The 25,996-nt window shown below is 44.1% G+C and overlaps 1 long non-coding RNA gene across 2 annotated transcripts in view; it reads left to right on the top strand.

The window, feature by feature from the left end:
- LOC147574980 (uncharacterized) overlaps positions 1–5,337 on the top strand; it is a 91,520-nt gene extending 86,183 nt beyond the window's left edge. For both annotated transcript variants that reach the window (XR_015243333.1, XR_015243334.1), the window contains exons 3-4: positions 1,613–1,773; positions 4,520–5,337. This is a non-coding gene — a long non-coding RNA (uncharacterized LOC147574980). The remainder of the gene's footprint in view (positions 1–1,612; positions 1,774–4,519) is intronic.
- Positions 5,338–25,996: the final 20,659 nt, after the last annotated feature.

Here is a 25,996-nt window from a genome sequence, read left to right as displayed (position 1 = left end):
GTGTTTAGAAATGAACGTCAGAGGACCTGGGTGGCTCAGTGGGTTAAGTGTCTGACCTCGGCTCGGGTCATGATCTTATGGTGCATGAGTTCAAGCCTCACATAGGTCTAGCTGTTGTCAGCACAGAGCTCTCTTCGGATCCTCTTTCCCCCTCCCTTTCTGCCCCTCCCCAACTCTCTCTCTCTCTTTCTCAAAAGCAAATTAAAAATTTTTAATATATATTTTAAAAAAAGGAAATGAATGTCGAGGGTTATGCTAACAGTCGCTATGTGCTTGCCCATATGTGAGCCTGGAGAAAAGACTTCTGTGTTAAAAGAAAAAGAACTTAAACAACAGGTGATCAACATGCTGTTGGCTCTTAAAATTGACTCTCTGGCAAGTTAATGACATAAAAAGATCAGAAATGCAGGTGGGCGTGGTAAGGGGGTCAAAAATGAGAAACGAAAAACTGTAGGTTCTGGAAATTCTATAGAGATGAGCAGTGGGCCCAGGGATTGAGATCTGTTCCCAAAGGAAAACATCTGGGTTGTTCCCTGTTCCGACTGTGCCCAAAAAACTCTGCTCAGCAAAGCCCACAAAAACCGTGTGGCTTTTGCCCATCTGGGGAGGTGGAGGGGATGTGGTGGAAGAACCAGAGCTTCAGAGGAGAGGAGACCTGCTGACCTCCTGCCCCTGAGACACTTTGCTTCTGCGTGCTCATTCCATGAAGTCAGGATGTGCACAAGTTGGCACTGGAGCTTACCCTGAGTCACCAGGGAAAATAAGGCTGCCCTCCCATGTTCCGGGAGCACCCCACCACTTCAGGCTGGGGCAGAGGAGAATTCCATTTTGTCAGGTCTGTGGTGTCACCGTAAGGGTCATGTTGTTGTTAACCATGGGCATCAGTTTGTCACTCTCAGGTATCCACGGCTACATGTGACTGGAAGCCAGAAGGCTGGCTTTAATACCGTTCTGAGTAACATTCAACGCAGGCTCTGAAAGACATCAGGCTGGGAATCTGTAATGATAAACCAAGTTAGAGAAATGAGGCGTGTGGAGGAGGAAGGGGAACAATCCTACATTCTGGAACAAGCTTAAAGTTGTAAGAATCATGATTTAAGGCGGCAGTTCCCCAAATGTGGCCTGGAGACCCCCAAGGTGCCTGAGACACTTTCAGAGAGTGCCTAAGGTCAAAATCATTTTCAGAATAATTCTGGGGTGTTATCTACCTTTTAAAACCCGCTCACAGGTGTGCAGTGATTTCTAGAGGTTACATGACATATCCACAGTTATCCTAAAAGGCTATTAAAATATTCCCCCTTTTCCCACTAAATATCCACGTGAAGCCAGATTTTCTTTACACACTTTAACCAAAACAATAGATGGCAACAGACTGCACGAAGAAGCAGATGTGAGAACACTACTGTCTTCTATTAAGCTAGGTATTGTAGGGATTTGCCAAAAATGTAAAACAAAGCCATTCTTCCCACTAAACATTTTTGGGACTCCACAGTTATTTTTCGTAAAGATATTTGTTTATGTTAATATACAGTGGGCTTATTTTTGTTCTTAAGTGAATTAATAACTTTGTAAATTTCTTGGTTTTCATTTTTAAATATTTATTTATTTTTAGGAGAATGCAAGTGGGGGAGGCGCAGAGAGAAGGGTACAGAGGATCCGAAGCGGGGTGTGCACTGACAGGCTGACAGCAGTGAGCCTGATGTGGGAATCGAACCCACCAACTGCAAGATCATGACGTGAGCCGAAGTTGGACGCTCCGACTGAGCCACCCAGGTACCCCGGTTTTAGTTTTTAATAGTTACACTATTGGTAGCAATATATCTGCATAAATCAAAGCCACTTGGGTCCTTCCATAGTTTTTAAAAGTGCAAAGGTGTTTGGAGACTAAAATGCTGGCATGGGGGAAACAAAATAGGTGAAGAATTATGAAAGTACATGTAACTTATAAAAAAATTAGATTAGTGCATTTGGAGTTAGAGACCGCATTTGTTGGATTTGTTCTAAGGGTACTCAAGGGATGTAAATAAGACCCAGAAGTAAAAGCCCAACAAGTGAATTTCAACCCAAGAAGAACTTTTCAGTGCCCTGAGCAATGCCGAAACAAAAGGGATAGCCTTGACAAGGAGTGAGCTCCCCATCCCTGGAAGGATATAGACAGAGCCTGGCAAATCACCTGGCAAGGATGCTGCAGACAGCAAGTCAAGTAGCAGAGGAAGGTGGGGGGAGGGGGGAGCGGAATGTGATATCTAAAAGCCTTTAAAGATGCCTTACAACCTGAGCATCAGGCTTTAGGAAAGACCTAAAATGATTCTCGTAACAGTCAAAAGACTTTTGGCCCATCGCTAACCGTGGAGTTGCTCCCTAGTCGATACAAGGCACCAAAAGGGAATGATTCTCCCAAATTGCCATGTAATAACCCCTCACATTTGCACTGGGCTTTGTAGTTGAAAAAAACTCTTCATTTGCTTTGTTGTGACCCTTTCAACTGCTCCACGAACTACATACTTCATGGACAAAGCTCCCGGAGGCAATGTGAGCTGTCCCAATGACGCGGCTGGTAAGTGGCATATCCTTCTGGCATCAGGCACTGTATTCTTTCCATTGTATCTCAGCCACCCCCCTGCTGGTCCAAGGATCGGACGAGCACCCAAAATGAAAAGCCCGGCTCGGACATCTGCTCACTCCTCCTCATGTGGCTTCTGTGTAATAAACTATTTACCGCGCTCGGCTCCTGCCAGGGAACCCAGGGCGATGTTCCTGCGAGCGTAGAGGAGCCTTTTACCCCTAGTCCCACCCCCTCCCCTGCAAATTCCTTCCTAGGGAAACACTGGACTCTTGAGAAGCCTGAATTGTTCAAGTCTCCTGGGCTCGCTAATGAGTTGTTCTAAGCTGTGTGTGAGTTTCACGTGCAGGAAACTCAGGAGCCGAGCGATCACAGCCTAGGCATACGGCCGTGAGGTGCCGCCCATCTCTGCTCAGCCTGCCCTCCGCTCAGATGTTACCACCTCTTTTGAGTGGCACTTCCACCCGCCTGCAGCCATCCTTCCGTGGGCAGGGATCCCATCAGATTTTACAAGCCAGACAGGGTCAGGCCTGGTAAAAACGTGAATGGGAATGCCCAGAACAACAAAGGCAGCAGGCGGTTTCCCTCAGGAGACCGTGAGCCAAGCCACGTGCTGGCAGTCACGGGGCACCCAGGGGAAAGCAATGAGGAGGACAGTAGCCGACCCCGGGAAGGCAGACTAACTGGGAGCAGACCCACAGGATCAGCCCGGGGCTTTAAAGACAATTTTTGAAGAGAGACTTTAGTGTTTGATGGTTTTTAAATAGCTACATGACCAAGATGCAGGCTTGTGAGTTGTGGCAATTTCTAGAGCAGGGATGGGCACATTTTTTTCCTGTAAGGGGCCAAATAGTAAATATTTTAGGCTTTGTGGGCCTAATGGTCTCAGAGACAACTCATAGATGAATGAGGCGGCCGTGTCCCAACAGCATTTTATGTCTGGACACTGAAATGTGAATCTCATGTAATTTTCACATGTCATGGAATGCTCTTCTTTTGATTTTTAAAACCCTTAAAAATCCATGAACCATTCTTAGCTTCATGGTCTGTAGAAAACAGATGGGCTGGGTTTGGCCTGTGGGCTGTAGTTTCCCAACCTCTGTTCTGTGGCAACACTTCTCAAACTGTATATGGTAAATGACCAATTTTTTTTTTTTTTAATTTCCAAGTTTTCTCAGTTAGATACTTTTGTAAATTTATATCCAAATGGGAAGCTATAAAAAGGAAAAAGAAAAGAAAAGCTACAAAATACAAGTCCGCTGAAAATTGATACCAATGTTTCCAATGCCTACTCTCCTGTCTGAACTTAATCTAACCGGGGACTGGCCCAAATGGGTGTGACCCACACAATGGGGGGGACCCTATAAATCCAAAGCAACTGCTTTGTTGGTCTAAGATCAATTAATGCATCAGTTATTTAAATTACCAGCTAGTGTTTTTGAAGTGCTTAAAATTTATGGTTTTCATCCATAGGGCAAACCACCCACTTCTCAGTCTTGTTTGCTGGTCCTCACGAATCTTGTTTTGCCCCATCCTGGGTTGGCAAAGGTATGCTTATCTAGGAGCTAAATATCTACCACAGTATTTCACTGGCTCTGCCCTTAGCCTCTAGGACCCCTTCAAATTCCCACCAACCATCTGGGAGTCCCTACTGGTGAGTCTCTCCAGTGACCTGTGGTCTGCGGTCCACCTCCTTGCCTGCTCTGGAGCCTAGGTTCAGACATCTGTCACAGCCTCTACTGTTACCACACCTACAACAGCATGATGGCTGTTCTTCCTTCCTCTCAGGAGACGGCCATTCTGTTCTGTCTTCAAGTGGCCATGTCTACCTTGCTTTGGACCGTTCCTAACTCACTCCTCCACCTTCCCAAGCAAAGACCAATGCCCTATAACCCATTCTGGCAGAAGAATCACAGAAGCGAGGCTTTGACATTCCCCCCTGCTCTATCTCCCTAGGCTGCACCAGAGATGGTCTGACTGGCAGCGGCTGAGCTGTGATCAGAACCCCCCCCAAACCCTTCTCTCCAGACAAATCAAATTGTACCAAGTTTGGAGATCTACTCTCTCCTTCCCGAGGCATCCATTTTAAGTGGATAGTTTGATGAGTTTTGACAAAATGCTCACACCCAGGCAGCATCAACCCCAATCAAGATGAAGAGTGTTTCCACTGACCCAGAAAGTTCCCTCGTGTCCCTTTGGCATCAGTTTCCACCTCCACCTCCACCTCCAGTCCCAGAAACTGCTGATCTGCTTCCTGTTGTACCAGCCCTACAGTATAAGGTACGTGGAGTCATGCGGTATATATTCTACTATGTAAGGTCTGTTTTACTCAGCATAATGGTTTTGAGATTCTCCCATGGTTTTGCTTGCATCCAGAGCTTGTTTCTTTTGATTACAGAGTAGAGCTCCACTGTATGGGCATATCACAGCCGGTTTGCTCATTCACCAGTCAGTTGGAGTTTGTATGGTTTGCAATTTTGAGAGGTGTGTGAGTAAAACCTCTATGAACACTCATTTACAAGGCCAGGGTAAAAATAATATTTTTATTTCTTTTGAGGGAGTGCCTAGGAGTGAAATTGCGGAAATGTCTAGCAAATGTACGTTTCAATTTGTAAAAAGCTGGGAGAGTTCTCCAATGTTGTTCCACCATTTTTCATTCCCACCAGCACTGTACAAGAATTCCAGGGGGCTCCAAAACCTCACCAACACTTAATATAATTGATCTTTTTAATTTTAGTGACTGTGTAGTAGTATCTCATTGAAGCTTTAATTTGCATTTCTCTGATGAATAGTATCATTAGATGCTTATGGGATATTCCTATACTATCTTCTGTAGTTGGTGAAAAGCTCCTGCACATTTTTTTTTTAATTGTGGCTGTTTGTCTTATTATTGAGTTGTGAGATACACAGTTGGATAGATGGATGGAGAGAGACAGACAAATATCCTGGATATAAGTCCTTTGTCAGTTACATGTTGTACAATTTTTTTTTCCAGTGTGTGGCTTACCTTTTCATTCTCTAAATGGTGTCTTATAAAGAATAAAAAGGTTTAACCTTTGTTTTGATTAGTTTCGACACACAATGCTACATTAGTTTCAAGTGCACAACATAGTGATTCAACTTCTTTATACATTATGCTCTGCTCAAGACAAGTGTCACTACCATCTGTTACCATGCAGTCCTCTAACAATACAATTGACTATATTTGCTATGCTGTGCCTTTCATCCCCATGACTTACTCACTCCACTAGTGGACCCTGTATCTCCCATTCCCCCTCACCTGTTTTGCCCAAACCCCCCCCCCCACTCCCCTCGAGCTTTTGTTGAAATATAACCTTTCCGTTTTTTCCTTTATGGTTAATGCTTTTTTTATCCTAAGACATTTTTTACCTACACCAATAATGAAAAGGTTTTCTTTTATTTGTTTTTCTAGAAGATTTAAAGTTTTAGCTCATGTAAAGGTCTATGATCCATTTCAAATTAATTTTTGATTATTGTGTGGATGTAAGGATCAAGGTCACTAAATGTGGCTACCCAACTATTCTGGTGCCATTTATTACAAAGATTATCCTCTCCCCATTTCCATGGCCCCTTGTTGACAATCAGTCAAAACAACCATATATTCTGGATTGCTTAGTCCATTCAATTGATCTGTCTATCCTTATGCCAATACCATACTGTATCGATTATAGTTTTATATTAAGTACAAGGCAGTATGTGTTCCTCAACTTTGTTCTTTCTCAAAATTGTTTTGGCATTTTCACATAAATCTTAGAGTTTATAAAATTAATCCTGGCATTTTTATTGCAGTTACATTTAAACAATAGATCAGTTTTGGGAAAATTGAAATCCTCTATCAGTTCTTCCAATGAGCATGGTATATCTCTTGATTTTTAAAGTCTTCCTTAATTTCTATCAATAATGCCTGGTAGTTTTCATGTAGAGGTTATATTTACTGCTGTCTTTATGGTTAGAGTTATTTGTTACATATTTATAAAAGACTATCTGTACAGGTTTGAGCAGTAGTGGTCATAGCCTTGTTCCCGATCTTAGAAGATCATACAGCTAATCTTTCACCATTGATTATGATGTAAGTGGCAGGTTTTTGTACATGGTCATTTTCAAATTGAGGAAGTTATCTTCTCTTTCTAATTTGCTGAGAATTTTTAAAATCATAAATGAGTGCTACATTTTGTCAAATGGTTTTTCTGCACCTATTGAGAAAATCATATGCTTTTCTTATTCTTTATGGGTTACATGTTGGTTTTTAAATGCCAAGCTAATCCCACATTCCTGAAATAAGCCCCATTGGGACATATTATACTACATTTATAACATATTGCTGACTTCAGTACTGGAATACTTTGCTAAGGATTTTTGTGCCTGTGTTTATTGCAGATATTATGTAGTGTGCCTGCTGCTTGAGGAGTTTCCTGGGGTATGGAATTTTCAACGCTAAAACTGGGACAGATCCAGGCAAACCCAGATTGTTAGTTACCCTAGATATTTGTCTCTAGATACTAGTCTCTAGATATCTTGTCTGGTTACTATCTTTATCTTAATATCAAGGCAATGCTGGGGTTATAAAATAAAAAGTAGTCTTTCCACCTCTCTTTTATGAGATATTTTGTAAAAATAGTATCTTTTCCTTAATTGTTGGATAGAATTCACTAGAAAAGCCATTTATGCTCAAACTTTTCTCTGTGAACAGGTTTTTAGTCACTAATTCTTTTTTATTTTCCTTTCTTTTTCTTTTCTTTCTTCCTTTTTTTTCTTTTTTGGAAATGTAGGGCTATTTATATTTTCTATTTCTTCTGGTTCCCTTTCTTCATGTTCCATCCACATGTGAATGGTAGGCAGAACAATGGCTTCCCACAGATGTTAACATCGAAATTCCAGTGCCTGTGAGCATGTTATGTTACAGAGCAAAGGGCAGTAAAGTTGCAGATGAAATTAGGGTTGCTAACAAACTGACCTTGAGATAGCAAAGTAAGCTTAAATTGTCTGGATGCACCCAGTACATTCACAAGAGTCCTTATAAGTGGAAGAGGGAGACAGAGTAGAAAGAACCAGAGAGATAGCAGCATGAAAATAACTTGGTCCGATATTGCTGGCTTTGAAGATGGAACAGTTGGGCTGTGAGTCAAGGAATGTAGGTAGCCTCTGGAAACTGGAAAAGACAAATATATGGATTCTTCTCTTAGAGCCTCCAAAAGGAATGCAACTGTTGATACCCTGATGTTAGCCCAGTGAGACACATTTCAGACCTCTTACCTCCAGAATTTTAAGATGACAAATTTGTGTGTTGTTTTAAGCAATTAAGTTTGTAATAATTTGTCACAGTGGCAATTAAAAACTAATATAATGTGCTCTTAATTTTATCTAAGATGTCAAATTTATTTCCATAAAATTATTTATAATATAAACAATAGCACTTTAATGCTATTTAAAGTGCTATTTAGCACTTTAATGTTCACTGGATCTGCACAGACAGATCCTCTTTATTGTTGATACTGATAATTTCCACCTTCTTTCCTTTTATCTTGATCACTTAAATTTGAAGTTTATTGATTCTACTGACCTTTTCAAAGAACAAGCCTTTAATTTATTTTTTGCAGATTTGAAAAAATCTGCTTCTATTTCATTTACTTCTATTCTAACCTTTATTATTTCCTTCCTTCAACTTATTTTTGGCTTAAATATGCACTTCTTTTTTATTTAGGTAATTTAGATGATTGGTTTAGACCCTGTTGAAGACAATTCTCCATGGGTATCTCTGCATATCTTGTAAATAGAAGCACTAACTGCCTTGGTTCTGGACCATCTTTTTCCAGTGTGTTTGTAGGGCAAACAATTATGGAGAATATAGTGTCTCCTGCCAAAGCAGAAGACAGGTGTGTTTGCTTATCAATATAATAAATACAATGTCTCCCTCTGGGACAAAGGTCACACGGGCTTCTATCCATTATCAAAGATCCAGATTTCCTAAGCTTGGGATTCTTCTCCTGTAATGCAGCTCGCTGCATATTCAGGTGTCATCTGGCCCTTTCTTCATCACCATGTGGGAATTGGGACTCAGGGATTCCTCTCAAATGCTGATACTCTGGCTTCACTATTGTTGTGTAAAATGAAGTCCTTTGTTTCTGACCCAAGAGAATCGTGTCTTCAGCCAGTATTCAGCAAACTGTGGCCACTAATTCGCTAGCTTGCAATTAGGGGAAAAAAATCTCAGACCAGTCACAGAACTTATGGACATTCCTCTTTTTAAATATAAACGTTTAAAACTATTAATTGTCTTATAAGTATTGTTTTAACGACATCCCACAAATAGTGAATTTTTGAAATTGTAATTCAGTTTAGTATGTTGTTTAGTTTTCCTTCATAGTCTGTTAGTGACCCATGAGTTATCTAGAAGTATGTTGTATTTGAAAAATATTATATCATTTCATGTTTATTGTAATAACTCTACAATAGCATATTTCCATTTCTTCCTTCCTGTCTCTGGTTCCTATGCTGAGAAGTGACCTTTCTAGGGTCTCTACTAAATGTCTTGGGTATTCAGTGAGGTCTCTTCACTGTGACTGGCTGAAACAGGAATGTCTTCCACTCAGTGTGGATTCCCACTCCCATCAGTGTGGATTCTGAGATGGTTCAGTTCATACTCCTAGATAGTTTTTCTTTGCCTGGCCTCATGCAGGTTCACTTTTTCCATATATAGATTTATATTTAGGCAAATGTTACAGGAAATATCTCTGTAGTTTTAGGATAAAGAAGTTACCACTCAGCAACCAAAATTACATCTTCAGTGGATTTGAATGTCTTTTGGATGAAAAATACACCAAATAATAGGCTGCTGCTACAGAAACTATTTAGGTTCTAGGGGGCCTTTTTTGGTGGAGCTTGTATTGAGTCTCAGGACCCAGAATGCAATGGAAATTTATAAGTCTGCTTTTAGTTGGGAGACTCAGGCTTGGCCACCCAAGGATGAATCTAGAAATCATATCAACCAACAGTCATTGAGCTCATGCTATGACCCAGCCTCTCTACTAAGTGCCACGGGTACTGTATTGAATAAAGCATAGTCTGCCCTGACTAAAGGGAGAAGTGGATACCTAAAATAATAAACATACCAATGAGATTCTGTGATCATGGCTACTAGATGGGGTATTAATAAAGCCTTAGGAAAATACAAATCTCTGAACCTTCTGTTTTGATTAAACAAGAGAGTCAAGGAAACAGGAAGCATCTGAGGAAGGATTTGTTAAATAAACAAAAGTTCTCAAAGGACAAGGGCAAAAGTCATTTCCAAAACAAGAAACAGCCCAAAAAGGGGCACATAGGCATGAGAGTAGGTGAGCTTTTCTGTCTCTACATCCAAATATAAGTTATGGAGTAGAAGTGCTCAAAAAGATGAGATGAAAAGTGGGGGAAGGGGCTTGACCAAGGAAGCTAAGGGCTTGAACTTCATTTTGGAGCGGTAGAAAGATCTTTCCATGGGAGCATGACTTAACCAGGTTAGCACTTTGGAATGATGATTCTCAAATCTAGGCAGTGTGGCAGAGCAATCCTCAGTGGACGACGTCATCTCTCTGGGTTAGGAAGCACATGCAGAGGCGTTTTGGGAAGCGAGAGGAAATAGGACAATCCCTAGGAAGAGCCTGGGTGCCTAGTGCTGATTGTACAGGCGTGTGAGACTCTTTCAACAAGGGCCAATCCATACTTAGGCCATAGTCCCGACAAGGATCAGGAGCAAGCTGGCATCCAGAGATACCCTTTCTACTTAGAGGAACTAGTGTGATAACCACTCTGTTTTTCTGTGACTTTGGAATACAGATGAAATAGATATGCCTAATTCTCACATTTTCTCTTGACAAAAAAATTAATAAAAATCAAGAAGGATAGCAATTCATACTTTGCTAAGTTAAGATGAAAGACACAGATTTTGCAGACATATAGACCTGTACTCAGTCTCTCATCCCATCTCTCACCCCAGTGAGTCTCAGGAGAAAAACTGGAAAGAGCAACATCTATCTCTCAGGAGTATGGTACACATGAGATGAGACAATTCATGCTTCAGACTTATTGCATGACCCAATCCTGCTTGTCCCCCGGCAAAAGCTAACATCATACACACGGTCACAAAGCGCCCCCCCAAACCTCCACTGCCACCATCTGTCACACCATCCCCTAATACTGCCTCCTCCCCCTCCTAGAGCAGGGGCCAGGCATCAGCATAGCTTATATTGTGCCTACCCTAATAAGAGCCACTGTAGCTGCAGCTCCCAGGACTAACTTGACCTGACCCATGAAGCTTCTGGCCTTTCCCAGTGACTGCCCAGAGAGGTTAAGTAACACAGCCCAGAAATGTGGAAGAGTTAATGCCCTTGGGATGGATTTTGTCCCACATTACAGTCAGGACACAGAAAAGAATGGGCCAAGTCACAGTGATTCCACAAGCCTTTCGGAGATTTCCCACTTGGCCAAGCAACCTATGCTGCTTTCTTGAGAAGCAGTAGCCAGCTCAATAAAGTGTCATCTTATATTTTTTTCTTCTTTTTTGTCTCATTTCCCTTTTTTTCCTCACTTCTGCTTCCCTGGATTACACTTCTCAATGAAACATCACCATATGAGCTTTGCCTCTGACTCAACATTCTAGGAAATCCAACTTGTATTGATATGACCTATTCTGGGTACATAGTAGGTACTCTGTTAATGTCCTCTCTCTTCCCTCTTAGCCACGTATTTCCTTCTTGGATCTCATAGTTTTTGGTGGGGATCAGTTGAGATAATACACAAAGAAGTATTTTGTGAATTCTTTTTGTGAACAGCAATTATGTGATACAGTATAAAGGGTCATTACAAAGTAATTGAGACAATTGGGCTAACTAACCAGTCAAGTGGCTTTGCTTTCTTGCGGTGGATGGGTGCACTTTTTCTTACTCATCATGGAAGAATGATTGGTGTCTCATCGTGTTAATAGCTGGGCTACCTTGGGAAAGTGGCTTCTCTTCTCTGAGCCCAGTTTCCTCATCTCTAAAATGGGGATAACAATATCTAACTTGTCCATCATTATGAGGTTTTAATAAAATCATAGGTATAAACTTGCTTTGTAAGCTCTCAAGTGCTGTGGAAATTAAAGGGGTTATTATTACCACCACAGAGGTAGCAGCCCAATAAATCCTTGTCAAATGAATGATTGCTTGTAAAATATAGAAAAATATTTCTAGAAAATACAGATTCAAATAGCACCCAAGGATTGACGTAAGTTAGGCATGCATCCTGGTCCTCAATTTATAAATCTCCCTGAGCATCTGGAGCAAGATAACGGGAATATGAGGCTTTATTTTTGGTGAATGCATTCAACATTGCTTCTCTGGATATTGCAAATGCAGTCCAAATGTAAGGCAGCACAGTGTTTTGGGAGTGGTAACACATAATAGAGCCATTTATTTGGTAGACATAAGAGTAAGTTGGCAACCACTTCAGGGATTTATACTTATCATAACCTACACATTTTGTTTGTATATTTTCTATATTACTTATATCAATATACTGTTTAATCTTCCCCAAACATTCTATGAGGTAGGTATGAATTTCTCCATTTTCAGGTAAAGAAACTAAGATTTACAGAAGTTTGGCAACTTGCCTCAAATACCAAAGCTAATAGTTTTGGGGAACAAATATTTGAAACAAGATCGGTCTCATTTCCATATCTGTACTTGTTCCTCTATGCCAGGCTGTTTTCTGAAAGTACTGTCCTCCTTTTTTGCAACTTTCTTATTCCTTTCCAAATTGTGCCCTCCAAAATCTATTTGACACCAGAAATGAATTTATAGAACCCCAAGGAGAACTGAAAACCAAAAAAAAAACCCCAAAAAAACAAAAAAAAAACACATCAACTCCACAACAACCAGTAGCTCTCAAGAAAAAACACTAACATTGTTGCTTAGCATTTGCCAGTTTCCATGGTATAAATATTCCCACCATGGCGGATTTAAGCTACCAACTTGAGGTCACTGAATGCAAGGTGAGAAGGAGATGTACACAACCCACCATCACCAGCGGGCACACAATGGACCCAGCACGCAGCCACCTTCAGCTGGGATCTCAGTATCCCAACACAGCACTGTGGGATAAGGAGCAATAACAGTCCCTATCTGCAAAAGTGTTTCTTCATTGTTCGTTTACAATTTATTTGGAAGATAAAAATGTGTAGTTAGTAGAACCCCCCATCATCTCTTTTTACGGCTGATGCAGACACCCAGCTAGGAAAAAGTTAGAGGCGAACAGATGAAATCTCAAGTCAGTAGCAGTATATATAGGTGCAACTCTTTGGGAAATAAATATCAAGTTGTAAAGATGGCCATAGTTTGGACCAGTAATCGCTCCATCATTTATCTAAGAGGCTAGTCTATGGAAGCAAAATCGAAACAGCAGGAGCATTCATTGCAGTGGTATCTACAAAGTAAACAGAGAAATAATAAAACACCTACAAACCCTCTTGATATCCAGCACTAGGTCATGCTTACCTTACATGTGTGGTAAACAGAATAATGACCCCCCCCCCACCCCGCAAAACACCCACATCCTCATCCCTGGAGCCTATGCATACAGTAGATGACATGAAAAAAGGGACCTACTTTGCAGGTATAATTAAGGTTGCAGATTGTACAATATAGAGATTATCCTGGATTATCTGGATGGATTTAGGGCCATATGAGCCCTTAAAAGCAGAGAACTTTCTCTAACTGGAGCAGATAAATGTGGCAGAAGAGAAGTCAGAGAGATTCCAAGGACAAAAAGGATTTGATGCACCATTGCAGGCTCTGAATGGCAAGAACCAGAAGGAAGCCTCTGGATGGTAAGGGTTGGCCTCAGCTAACAACTGGCTAGCACATGGGACCTCCGCCCTGTAAGGACAAGCAATCGAAGTCTGCTAATAACCTGGATGAACTTGGGAGCAAATTCTCCCTCAAGGCCTCCTAATAAGAGTCCAAGACACTGACACTTGATTTCAGCCTGTGAGGCCCAGAGTTCTGACCTATACAACTGTGAAATAATTCATTTATATTGTTTTAAGCTGTTAAATTCGCAGTAATGTTTGTGGCAGCAATAGAAACCTAATACAGTACAGTTCATCTGTATGAAGTAATATTATATTCATATTTTAAAGTGATCATCATAAAGATCTTGTAGGAACACAGAGAGCTCTTTGAGGGATGACATAATTGAAAAAACAAAGATCGCTGCATGAATTCCTTATGACCTCTCACATTTAAAAGTATGTAAATGAAGGTCAGAACAGAAAGAGAATATGCGAAGACAAATAATTCGGGCTTGGAGAGGGACAGTTCTTCCTTTAAGGATCTAGGTGTCACTTCTTGGAGAAACTTGCAGGATCTCCCTTGACCAGAAAGTCCTCACTTTTTCCAGAGAACTGATTCCTCGGGGGACCCAGGTACTCAAGGGCTGCCACTGAATCAGTGACACCTTTTCTTCACTACAGACACAAGGAAGTCAAGGTGTGGAGTCTTGTCAATGCTAAATTCTTCTGTCATCTTTACTTTTGTTTTTTTTTCTTTTTGAGAAAGAGAGAGAGAGAGAGAATATGCACAAGTGGGGGAGGAACAGAGAGAAAGGGAGAGAGAGAATCCCAGGCAGGCTCCATGCTCAGCACAGAGACCAACCTGGGGCTCTATCCCATGATGGTGAGTTCACGACCTGAGCCAAAATCAAGAGTCAGGCGTTTAACCAACTGAGCCACCCAGGCGCCCCATCTCCTGTCATCTTTTTCATCTTAAAGCTATGGTACCCGCTACTACTTGGCAAATGCTCAGTGGTGCCAGATACACATACAAATAGAAATAACTAGAAATGGAAACCTTGGATGAGGATGATCATGTTGCCTTCACCTATGGTTGATTTTTCTGTGGCCTGTTGTTAGTACTGTCACGTCTGGAACTCATCCTCGCCTCAGTTGATAGAATTAAGCACTCTCTCCCTTCCCAGGAGGAGAGCCTGACCCAGCACCTCGTCTGCAATCCTGCTTGCCACACAAACACTGGTAACTGTCCCTATCCCACCCAATGTCTTCAGAAAGGGAAAAGGGGAGGGTGGATGCAAACTGTGCTGGGATTATTCTGTTCTACGGGGAACAGAATTAAGTCTAACAAAAGGGAAGCTTCTACTTAGAAATGGTTCTATGAATAGAGTGGTTGAAAGATCACTTGCGCCCCACACCCCTGCCAGCTAGGGGCTAGGACAGGGAGCATGTGATGCTGTAGACCAAAACTACCCCAGACTGCTAGTTGTTGGAGTAATATGTCCAAAATGGCAGAGGCAAGTGGTGTCCACTACTGGGCTCCAGTGTAGGCTTCCTGGAATTGGCCACTTTGGCCTCTAAGTGGCCTTCAAGAGTGATGTAGGCAAGCCATCTATGTCCAGAAGAGCATCATCAGGAAATCAAGGATCGCCAATCTCCTGTGGGCCCGGCACTGTGCTTAGCGCTTATCTCATTGATCCCCCCACCATGCAGATGAAAAGTCTAAGACACAGAGGCAGACAGGTGGCTTGGCCAGAGTCACACAGCTTGCCCCACACAGCTCTGTCTCTGCCGACACTTCCATCACATCACGTTACCTTTCAGACACCGAGAAAATGAGGGGTCAGGAAACTGAGTCACTTAAGACGTGACTTAGACACTGGGGATGTCTACTCTGGAGAAGGAACACCAGAAAGTCACTCAAAGTGGCCCCAGCTTTCAGAGGAGCTACGACAAGGGAGAAACAAGCAGGGCTCTTCTAGGTGGCTCTGGAAAATGAATGGGGTTTGACAGTAGGACTGGGGGAGCAATAGGGGACAGAAATAGGGGACCTCCAGCAATGACAGCTCATCACAGGTGCAGGGGGAATGGTGGCCTGCTTCCAGTCAGTGGAGGGAGACAATCCCTGCCCCTGCAGGTCTCAGGGGCCCACAGAGGGGGTAGATTTCTGTGTCAGGTGAAAAGAGGGCACTTTGCACCATGAAAATGCCATGAACCTGTGAGTCCTGATTCTCCATTGTGTCTACAGTGAAAGGGAAAGGAAACTAGCGTTTCTGAAGCCTTCCTCCATACCAGCAAATTCACATGGACTTCCTCACATCTCCTCACACTTAATATTCACACCACTTCTCTCTCACCTTGCCTGATAGGCAGCCAGCAGACCTCACCTGTCTCTATATCTACACGTACAGGTTCAAGCACATTGCAATCAAAATTTGCCATGCCTGTTTCGGGGGCAAGTGCCAGACAAAGGAGGGCTGGGAATTGAAGCCATGGTCCTGGCCTCCAGCTCTCCTAAATGACCTGTCTCCTGCCTTGTGCACACACACACAAAAAGCCATTCTCACTGCTAGGAGAACATCAGCTAAATACAGGAAGCAAGGAAAGAGCGGGGGGTGGGGAGCCAAACCGTGAGGATGGTTTTTCCCAGCCTGGGGGAGGGAGATGGTGAAGCTCTGCTTTTCTTTTCATTTTTAATATTTGTATTTTATTTGTGTGTGTGTCACTTAGTTGAGTGCCCAGGATAGCAGGATCTTCCCCCATAGACAGGTGGTACTCCAGCTAAAGTGGACACAGAAGGATACAGAGGCATGGGTTTCCTGAGACAGTTCGTCCCTCCCAGGGGGGCTGGAAACCCCTCCCCCTGGCTCTCCTTCCTGTCTTCGTTCCTGCCTCTCCTCTGGCAGCCGGCCTAGTGGCAGCCAGGAGATGCAGCCGGATGGCCAAGGAGAATGGGAGGAAAGTGTCTATGTGCCTGGAACGGGGAGACAGGGAAAGAGGAGAGAAGTGGAAAGGGACAGAAAGCACCCAGGGGAGGGATGCATGAGAGGCTTTGGGGAGGAGGGGAGGGCAGCAGGGGAGGAAAACACAGACCAACCAAGAGGGGCGCCAGACCAGACAGGCTGGGGCAGGGGGATCAAGGTAAGGGGAGCCCCCTACAGGAGAGAGGGAGAGGGGGAGTGTTTGAAGGGAGCTAGGCCTCTGGAAGACCAAGGGAAGCACTGTAGAAATTGAGAAGGTAGACAAAGAAGAGAAAATGGAGAAAAAGGAGAGCAATCTCATTTCATCCTCACAATAGCCCCACGTGGGAGAGAAAGCCGTGCACAGAGATGTTAAGTCCCTTGCTCAAAATCACACAGCACAGCTGGGACACCAGCCAGGCAGGTAGTTGGAATTGCAAGCCCACACCCTTTGCCACTGCACCATACTGCCCCCAGGCAGTCAGCCAAGGAGTGGATACCAGCGAGGAACCTTAGCTCAAGGGGTCCGTGTCTCAGCCCGCCGCCCTGCCCCAGCACTCCAGGCCTCCCCGCTTGGACCAGGTGGACCTGCCACGAAAGCAGGTGTAAACGGGTCCTCCACAATTAGGAGCCGTGCTCTCATGTCTACTTGTTTTCCACAAAAGCTCTCCCAGAGCACCGAGCACAGCAGCCAGGGTGACTTCCCCGTTTAAACCTGGACCCTGGTGAGAAAGAAGAGTGTTAGCAGGGAGCAGTGGTTCAGAATGCATGTTGTAGTTTGCACATGAGCCGTCTACTGATGTTTAGTCACCATGACAAGCACTGCTGATTGTCGAGCTTCGTCCTGAACTTGGTAAGTCATTGTGTCTCAGCTGGGGGGCCCCCTTGCCCATGCAAGGAGGTGAGGTCACTGTTCAGCTTCCTTGTTTTATTGAGTACCTACTAAGTGCCTGGCTCGGTCTCATTTAAAATACACAGAAGGTGCTCATGAAGTATTCACTATCATCATCCACACCATCACTGGGAAATTAAAGCTCAGAGAGGTCAGATTACCTGCCCAGATGTTTCATAATCATCCAGAAGGAGCACTCCCTCCTTTGTTCAGCACCATGCTGAACAAAGCTGTACCGGGTCACTGTTTTACTTGTTGAGCAGATCCTGATGTGTACAACAACAAACCATTATTCTTTCCCACCACTTTCCATTAACAAGGCCTCAGTGAGAAGTTCTTTACTTGCCTTCCCAGCTGGCAAGGGGCGTAGGGGGGGTAATCAGATGGGTCTCCTAACCTTTCAGGCATTCCTGCATAATAAATCTTCCAGTTACTTTAATTCACAAGAATGCTCTCATTTTAATAATTAGGAGGGAAAAAACCTGTTCAGAAAATAACACTGCAACTGAGTCTAGTTAAAACCTCTCCCTGTACCTGTAGCAGGTCTGCTTCTGGGGTGTGGACGCCTCCAGTGGGAGAGGGGCCACTCTGGCACCAGCCAGGGGCTTTCAGTCATATCATTTCTACACCGGTGGAAGTCAAATACCTGCCTCCCATTCTAGAGAACACATGCTAAGCCCTGTTAGCTCGTCCCTCCTGGATGGTGCCTGGCTTTACGACCTGGAGATACTTGGTGCTCACCCAAGTACCCAGCACAGACACTGAAGGATCCTGCTTTTACTTCTGTTGAAGCACTGACAAGTCCTGGACGAGCTCCAGTTTTGTGGACATGATACAACTGTAATAATGTAAACCCCACCCACTGGGCAAGTGTTCGTTTACTCTGCTTCATTTAAATTAGAGATCCTGGCTGAAAAAGAGCTGGCATGTACCTTCATAGAAAGATGGGTCACTTGATAAAAGCATTGATTCAACACTCAGAGGCTCAAAATAAGTTTCTCATTAACTCTTAGTCACAGAAATGTGTATTACAGCACTTTCTAGAAAACAAAAGTGGGGGGGGTGCATTCCAGCTAATAGATTTCAAAGGTTGTGGTCCCACTCTCTGGGCCAGCCACATCGGGGTCTGGGTGGGGTCAGTGCATTGAGCTATCTTAGCTGAGGAAGCTATCCTCAAATCACCCTTCCAGCCACCCTTATCAAGTCAAGATTATTGACCTCCGTCACCTCTTCCCAAAACAGCAGTCACCAATGTGGCTGACAGAAAGAACTCGCAAGGGCACAGCGTGTTTCATTCACTGTGCCAACTGAGGGAGGCTGGAACTAGGTTTCCCAGAATCCCCTTCGCTGTATGATCCTAGTACAAATTGGCCCAAAGAGGAACTTGCGTGGGATGTGGAAGACCAAGGAAGAGCAGCAGCTATTGCTTTCAGAAGTCAGTCACGAGCAGGTATGATGACTGCCAGGCACGGAGGTGCCCCCTGGGTCCCCAGTGGTCCCCAACTCTCCTTGGCTCTGCACGTACCTGCTCCTCTGCACGCTGTGGCCCCAGGGTCACCACTGGTGCTTGGCTCCAGAACCAAGAAAGTGATGGCTGTCCAGAGGGAACGGCCGTGCGTGGAAGACAGACACAATCAGCAGAGATATGGAATGTCGTGACTGAAGAAAAGCATCAAGTTCCAAGATTGTGAAAACACAAAGAAAACCCATTATTTTAGTAGCATGGAGTAGGTATTTTTTAGAGTAATTGGAGAAAACAGATCTTAGGAATACTATTGACAACTGATGTGGTATTTAGAGTAATCTGCGGGCAGATTAGCAGACTTCCCATTTTCTTTTCTCTCTCTTTTTTTTAAATATAAATTTATTGTCAAGTTGGCTAACATACAGTCTATAATGTGCTCTTGGTTTGGGGGGTAGATTCCCGTGGTTCATCGCTTACATACAACACCCAGTGTTCATCCCAAAAGTGCCCTCCTCAATGCCCATCACCCATTTTCCCCTCTCCCTCACCCGGCCCCCATCAACCCTTAGTTTGTTTTCTGTATTTAAGAGTCTCTTATGTTTGCCTCCCTCCATCTCTGTTTGTAACTTTTTTTTCCCCTTCACTTCCCCCATGGTCTTCTGTTAAGTTTCTCAAGTTCCACATATGAGTGAAAACATATGATATCTGTCTTTCTCTGGTTGACATATTTTACTTAGCACAATACCTTCCAGTTCCATCCACGTTGCTGCAAATGGCATGATTTCATTCTTTCTCATTGCCAAGTAGTATTCCATTGTATATATAAACTACATCCTCTTTATCCATTTGTCAGTTGATGGACATTTAGGCTCTTTCCATAATTTGGCTGTTGTTGAAGGTGCTGCTGTAATAAACATTGGGGTACATGTATCCCTATGAATCAACACTCCTGTATTCTTTGGATAAATTCCTAGTAGTGCTATTGTTGGGTCTTAGGGTAGTTCTATTTTTAATTTTTTGAGGAACCTCCACACCGTTTTCCAGAGCGGCTGCACCAGTTTGCATTCCCACCAACTGTGCAAGAGGGTTCCCATTTCTCCACATCTGCATGAGCATCTGTTGTTTCCTGAGTTGTTGATTTTAACCACTCTGACCGGTGTGAGGTGGTATCTCAGTTGGTTTTGATTTGTATTTCCCTGATGATGAGTGATGTTGAGCATGTTTTCATGTGTCTGTTGGCCATCTGGATGTCTTCTTTGGAAAAGTGTCTATTCATGCCTTCTTCCCATTTCTTCACTAGATTATTTGTTTTTGGGGTGTTGAGTTTGGTAAGTTCTTTATAGATTTTGGATACTAACCCTTTATCCAATATGTCATTTGCGAATATCTTTTCCCATTCCGTCAGTTGCCTTTTCGTTTTGTGGATTGTTTCCTTTGCAGTGCAAAGCTTTTTATCTTCATGAGGTCCCAATAGTTCATTTTTGCTTTCAATTCCCTTGCCTTTGGAGATGTGTCGAGCAAGAACCTGTGGCTGAGATCAAAGAGGTCGTTGCCTGCTTTCTCCTCTAGGGTTTTGATGATTTCCTGTCTCACATTTAGATCTTCCACCCATTTTGAGTTTATTTTTGTGTATGGTGCAAGAAAGTGGTCTAGTTTCATTCTTCTGTCCAGTTGCTGTCCAGTTCTCCCAGCACCATTTGCTAAAGAGACTGTCTTTTTTCCACTGGATACTCTTTCCTGCTTTGTCAAAGATTAGTTGACCATACTTTTGTGGGTCCAATTCTGGAGTCTCTATTCTATTCCATTGGTCTATGTGTCTGTTTTTGTGCCAATACCATGCTGTCTTGATGATTACAGCTTTGTAATAGAGGCTAAAGTCTGGGACTGTGATGCCTCCCACTTTGGTTTTCCTTTTCAACATTACTTTGGCTATTTGGGGTCTTTTGTGGTTCCATACAAATTTTAGGATTGTTTGTTCTAGCTTTGAGAAGAATGCCGGTGAAATTTTGATTGGGATTGCATTGAATATGTAGATGGCTTTGGGTAGTATGGACATTTTAACAATATTTATTCTTCCAATCCATGAGCAGGGAATGTTTTTCCATTTCGTTATGTCTTCTTCAATTTCCTTCATAAGTTTTCTGTAGTTTTCAGCATACAGATCTTTTACATCTTTGGTTAGGTTTATTCCTAGGTATTTTACGGTTCTTGGCGCAATTGTAAATGGGATTGATTTCTTGATTTCTCTTTCTGTTGCTTCATTATTGGTGCATAGAAATGCAACCGATTTCTGTACATTGATTTTGTATCCTGCGACTTTGCTGAATTCATGTATCAGTTCTATCAGCCTTTTGGTGGAGTCTTTCAGGTTTTACGTGTAGAGTATCATGTCGGCTGACTTCCCATTTTCAGAATCTAATAATAAAGAGGCTCACATAAAAGAAGTGGGGATCCCACGGAGTAAGAATGATGAGGCCCTGAGAAGGGTCAGCCAACCAACTTTGTACAAGAAGGAAAAGAGGCCCAGGACCTGCATAAATTCTAAACACCCAGGCTTACCTAGCTAAGTATTATTATCAGTTCCCTCCGGGACGGGGGGAGGGGGTGGAATTTGGAAAATAGTACCTAAATTCCGTTTTAAAACTATATTAAGTATCCATGACTACTGTGGCTATGAGGAAGCATGGTATAGTCACTGACAACTGCAAGGATGCTGGGGCAGTTTTCCTGGGTTCAAATCCTGTCTCTGCCACTTAACAAGTGGGTGAGCTCCAACTCCCTGTTCCTCAGTTTCCTCATCTGTAGGAGGAACGTGCTAATAGAACATATCTTACAGAGATGTTTTGAAAATTCAATGAATTAATCTTTGTAAAGCACTTTGAAGAGTTTCAGCCCATAGCAAATACTATACAGGTGTTTGTTATAGAAGATCATACTTAGTTTTTACCCCACAGTGTGAATTCAGACTTCCTAGCAAAACCTTTCTGCTGGCTTCCTAATTCTAGATAGAGGTCCTCTCTCCACACCCACACCTAAGAACTGCTATAATCGGTATCGCTCTCCTGGCAATCGCATGTAGGGGTGTGGTGCAGAGGGTGAGCAAACCCAGAAGAGCCACCTTCCTACAAAATTCTGCTTTGCAAAGACTGGTTTGAGGCCTTCCTCACTGGAGTTAAATTCTTAAGTGGAACCACTGAGTATCTCCAGATAATTTCTCTGGATGTTCTGCCAGATCCTGGTTTGAAAGACCTCTCCTCTCACCCCTGCCCGATGGGTCCTGACTCTGGGTCTGGCACAGCCGGCGGGAACTTCAGGCTCCTTACTCCCACTCGCTATCACTCATGTCCCAACTGCCTCTCCTGGAAACATTAGCAAATCAGTCAACTTTCCCTGCCCCACTGTGGGGTAAAGACTGGCTGCTCCTCTTGGCTCAGGGCTCTGTGTTTTCACTCTAGGATTCCTTCTTTCTGTCACATTTTTTCTCAGCCACCATGTCAAAGCCGGGAGTCCATCTTCCCAAACAGCACGAATGCCCACTAACCCCCTTCCTCTGCTTGTTCTGCGTTAGGTCCTGGGGAAAGTGCAGAGGTGATTAAGCAGTGGTGAACATGAATCCAGAGAGGCCGTCTTGCTCTGGGCCCACTGTCTCCCTGGCAAGCCATCCACCATCAACCTGGGTGCCTCCGTGGCATTTGGAAAGGCGTGGGGTAGAGGGAGGAATGCAGGCCACGTTTTGTGAGCCTCCTTGTCACAGAGAAGCAGCTGAAAGTTGTCACTGTTCACATGTGACAACCTTCATTTCACAAATTTCCTTAAGTTCACACACTGGCATGTGTTCCTTGGCAAGTATAAGATCCCTCCCCGTGGCACCTAATTCAGGGGCCCTAATCAGTGGAGATGCTTTGCCTCAGAAGAATTCACTGAGCACACAGTCAGCCAAGCCTTGAGGAGGTGGAAGTCGATCAGACGTGGCAACTGCCTTCTAGGTGCTGGCAGTCGTATGGAGACACGTGCAAACAGATGAACCGTAGGACAGGCCGGTGCGCGCTCAACGGGGTTGCCCAGTATGATGGCAAGTGGAGGAACCTCCATCTCTGCTGGGGGGCGGGGGGCGGTCAGAAGAGGCTTCCCCGTGGAGGCGAAGGTGCCTGAGGGGCTTCCAAGCAGAGATTTCCAGGAGGCCGACGGATACCCTAGCCTGCTGCTTGTCTGGAGCCCGCCGCTTCTCTGGCAGGTCTTGGCCGGAGATGTGGATGGAGCCCTCTGCATGGTGATGATAACTGGGATCAGAGGAATTGAAGACCTGACCCAGGGCCGGTGGGAATGGGAAGAGGCCTTTAGTCCAAACACAGACTAGGGCTCCAGATGTCCGTGGACTGACTACCAGCGTGCTTGAGAATGGATGCGGTGTGAGCTCGCAGGGGAGGCCAAGACCCTGCAGGGCATTTCATCACTTTCTGGGAGACCAGCCCTGGGCCAGGAAACAGCCTGTTCTCCCTTCTGCCAGCCCCTTTCCTGGCACAAGGGCTCTGGATCAGCCACTCCTACACGTCCCTCCCGTCCCCTTTCAGATCCTCCACCATTTACCAATGTGCTATCAAGCACACAGGGAGACTGGTCTCAGGCTCCCCTGTGACCGGAACTGTGTGCCACGCCCCCGGGGGTCTCAGTGGAGCTCAGAGCCCAGCTGCTCCCAGAGCTTCAAGAATGAGAACTACTCCTCCATTCCAAACAGACTCCTGAAACCTAATTCCTTGTCACAGGAAAAATGAAGAACAGGCTGCAGGTCCCTCAGGGTCTGTCCTCCCTCAGGGTCTGTCCTCTCACGGCCTCTGCCAGCCCCTCGGGGTAAGAAACTTAGCCTTCCGTCCTTGGATGCCCAGTGTCTAATGGGAGATGTTTAATGGATGTGGGCCCTTTTCTTCTGGCACCAAGAGTCACAGTAATGCTGTGAATTCTGCACTTCGACAGACAAGAGCATGTGGGAAGTTGAGAATTGTGCCCCCTCCCAAAAGAAAGATCTTTTTCTGGGGTGACTTTGGAGATACAGCATTTGCAGTGTGCGATACTTAAAACAGAACACTCAAAAGAGTAGGAGTATAAACACCCACCTGCTTTTCCAAGGACATAAAATAGCTTTTAGAATGACACAATGCCTCCTTTTTGTGCATATTTCACTCCATAGGGCACTTCCTAAATGAGTTGATGAATCTGGATCCAGAAATTCTATCATGTGACTTAACTAGCTGCTTTTTTTTTTTTTTTTTTTTTTCCATCCACCCTGATTGAAGCTGAAACATTCCAGGGGAAAATCACTTTCCAAAACTTACACTTCTCCAGAGAGGCAGAAAATAGCTTTCTTTCAAATCCACTGTAAAGATTTCACTTAAAAAAAATAAAATAAAATAAAATGAAATGGAACCAAACACTCCTGGCATCTAATCTGACTACAAATTGAAAACTATACTAGTGTTTACATGGTTTGGGGTTTTATTAGGAAAGAGCTGCCCAGCGTTAATAATATGATGTTTGGCTGGGATGGAGTCCCAGCTCTCCCTCTTTCCAGACTCTGGGGAAATGAGAACACCCCGTGCATGCTCCAGGCTCCACGGGCTTCCTCAAGGAGGACATGCTTGATTTAGGGTGCAAATAAGAATGGCAGCCGCTGTGCATCTGACATCACAGATTTCCATATGTAAGACCTAGGCGGTTTCTCGCATCCCTGGTACATGGATGTCATCAAGCCCACTGTATGGATGAGGAAACTGAGGCTCAGATGGATTAAGATCCCTACCTAAGACCACACAGGCTACACATTTGCATCTGAATTTGTCTTTATTCATTTGTCAGATGCCTTGATTCATCCGACTGACTCAGTGTGTGTGTGTGAAAGAGAGAGAGACAGACAGACAGATTGCTTCTGCCTCCTCAGAGATATTTGCCCATGTGTGGAGACATTTTTGGTTGTCACGACCAGGGAGTGCTAATAGCATCCTATGGGATGCAACTAAATATCTTACAATGCACAGAACCCCCCCAACAAAGAATGATCTGACCCCAATATCAACAGTACTGAGATCAGAAACACTGAGCTGACTCTAAGGGCCAGATGAATACTTGAGCACGTGATGGTTTTAAAGGACACATGCACATGCTTGGTCTAACAGTTACACCAAGAAAAATGAGAATTCCTTGATAATTGACAAGTTCTGTCATCAATAGAAAAGAATACCTACATTTTTCATGAAAGTTATTTCAAGGTAAGGTGGTTAATTTTGATTGAAATATTTGGGAGACAAATAAGTGAGCAATTTCCTTTTCCTTTCTCTGAGTCACAATGGAAACTTATTATTCTGGGGACATTATAGAAGAAGTCATAGAGCCTAGCCCCAAAGGCATTACTCCCCTTTGGAAATGTTCTCGGTAGACCCCGAAGAGGCAGCGGGAAATCCAGACCATGGGCTCACCATGCAGCACTGACACATTCTGCGACGGGGTGAGAGTTGGAAGTTTGAACTACCTCTTTGGGGGATTACCCTTCAGAAGCCCCCAAAGCCAGAGCAAAAGGAGTCGGGGTACTTAGTGAGTGGGCATCACAAATTGGGGGAAAAAAAAAAGGAACACTATAGAATCATTGGAACCACATGCATCAAGATTCTGGAAATGGGAGCAAAGGAGAAGAGGAGAGCTCAGGACTAATAAATCATGGAAGCAGGTAAAAAGGGGAAAACAGGCAAGAATAAACAAGGGCTTGTTGTGAACATGGTCACGGGTTGTCTTCGGGGTCTCCAGCTGCTCCTTTTAGGGGTACCGGGTGAGCTAAGAATCGGGTGACTCTGGAGAAGCATCTAGCTCGCCTCCCTGAAGCCCCGGCTTCTTCTGTCATCTCAGGGAAAGAATAGCTCCCCAGTTTGAGGTGGAGATCACGGCATTGCCCCGCTGCCCCGCAGGCCGGGCAAGGCCTTTCCATGGAGAAATGCCCCCGTGTGCTCCCACTCGGCCCCCGCCAGCCCTCGTGAGCACTGGAGCTCTGAGAAGCCCAGTCTAGTGCTTTGTGCCTGTGTGTGTGGGGACGATGGCCTGGAAGCAAGACCGAGAAGACGTGATGTGTCTGAGGCCACGTATGCACACTCAAGGCGGACGCATTCCAACCCATGCGGGGCCCGCAGAGCCTGGGCAGAAGCCGGCCTGTGCCATACCGTACTTAGCCCGGGCTCTCCAATTTCATCATTTCTGGCTCAAAATGGGCCTGCAATTTTCATTTCTTTATGGGCTTAAGTAATCTATTGCAAAT

This window comes from Puma concolor, chromosome D4 (genome assembly GCF_028749965.1).
Source record: "Puma concolor isolate L17-30 chromosome D4, mPumCon1.1.hap2, whole genome shotgun sequence".
NCBI classification, from domain to species: domain Eukaryota; kingdom Metazoa; phylum Chordata; class Mammalia; order Carnivora; family Felidae; genus Puma; species Puma concolor.
This window is presented reverse-complemented; position numbering and strand designations above follow the sequence as displayed.